The sequence below is a fragment of the Amborella trichopoda genome, chromosome 4, assembly GCF_054954075.1.
Source record: "Amborella trichopoda isolate Santa Cruz 75 chromosome 4, AtrichopodaSantaCruz75HAP2 v2.0, whole genome shotgun sequence".
In the NCBI taxonomy this organism is placed as follows: domain Eukaryota; kingdom Viridiplantae; phylum Streptophyta; class Magnoliopsida; order Amborellales; family Amborellaceae; genus Amborella; species Amborella trichopoda.
The window spans coordinates 14613097-14615000 of NC_142339.1; positions in this window are offsets into that span (position 1 = coordinate 14613097).

Genomic DNA, 1904 nt, shown 5'->3' on the forward strand with positions numbered 1-1904 from the left:
AAGCCTTTTTATACGAACTTTCTCTCCTACATTTCTTTGACGTTGGATAATGTTTTTTGGGAAAGGTTTCTATGCTTCTCCAAAAGCATAGAAGTTCTATCATCCCCCTACCATCCAGCCATCCAATTTTTATCCAGAGAGTCACTCACCGTTTGATCTTAGATCCAACATCTCAAAGTATTTTATTTTTAGTTTTCTTTATCCAAATTGTATGAATGTGAAATTTGGTACGAGAATCAAATAGTGGTTTAAACTCAATCAACCATGGATTCCATACCGATGACCCTCATGACTCTAGATACTCTCTAAGCATGATGATTATATATATATATTTATTTATTTATTTATTTTAATAGATAAAAAATAACATAAAAATTTACCTTCATCCCCAACTTGGATACCATTAAGCCCCCAAAGATGAAAGCATTTGGGGTAAGGTTAGGTTAACCCTTTCTTGAGCAATGGTCGCAGATGCGGCGAGAATGGCAATGACCTTTGAATTCTCCATTTCCTTTCCTGCTCTTATCTTCAAGCTGCTGTATTCAGTTTGCCTTACTGTTTCAGCAGGATTGCCTTGCCATATTTATAGGAGAAATCTGAATTTTTAATGCCGTGCATAGATTTCATGCTTATCCAAACTTGGTTGGCATCAATAATTTGGTTATCCAAACTTGGTTGGCATCAATAATTTACTTTCCATTTGATCTATAGATATGTTTCCAAGTATCTTTCTTGGGATTATATTGGTTATGATTTCAAGAATGAGATCATTTCCAGCTTGGTTTAAGTTAAAAAATAAGTAAATAAATTTAAATTGTTTCCAATTTAATGTTTAAGGTTTCAAAAAAACTTCATGAATTTAAATGGAAAAATATTCTTATTTCTGCCAAATATTTGGTTAAAGAATTTAAATTTAAATTCGGAACGATTTGCCTCATATTCCTCCTGCCAGATATTTGGTTAAAGAAGCAAACTATGTCCAAGAAGACAAGGAAGATGATGATGAATAGACTTTTTATATGTTTTTGCCATCTTCTTTCTAAGTTTATTTGTTTAATTAATTTGTTTGTTATGTCCTTACAATTTTGAGCAAAGTAAGTATTGATTTTATTCTTTAACAATTTATAGTCTTCCTTTCTTTTTTTTGGTTATTGATTGTTACAAGTTATATTCTTCCTCTTGTTTGTTTGGATTATTAATGTGAAATAAGAGATTTTTGTTTGAATTTCACACTATTTTTATTTAATGTATAAAAAAATAAAATTATGGATTCAAATAGAAGTGAGTTTAGGAATCTTTGAATTACTGAATTTTTGTTCCCTAACAAAAATACAATGAAAATATTATTTTTTTTTTGGCAAGTAATGAACATATTTTCAAATCAATCTAAAAATATCAGATTGAAAGTTCCCCTGCTCTCTCTACCCATCTCCCTCGATAATTTGCAGTTCTTAGCGTTTATAATTAAATTTTACGTTTCCAAGTTTTTAATTTGCATTTCTTAGCTTTTACAATTATTAATGATTTGCAGTTCTTAGGTTTTACAATCAAAATCCTCATTTTATAGCTTTTTACGATTAATAATTTACAGTTCTTAGTTTTTACAATTAAAATTTGCAACTCTTACCTTTTGCAATTGAAAAAGTAGGGCTTTTACAATTAAAAAAGTGAAACGGTCGTCTACCTAGGCCGTAGTGGCTCCATCTTGCGTTCTGTAAGGGTGGATTTAAGACTTTTTATAAAGGCGTTTGCTCCTACATTTCTTCGATGTATCGAACATGCCATTGCACAGGGTGAATAAAATAATATTAAGCTATTAACTGATTGGGACTAAAAAGACAAAAATAATATTTGCTTAAAGGATAATAAAAAGTAAAAACTAATACTGATACTAGTGTATTGAA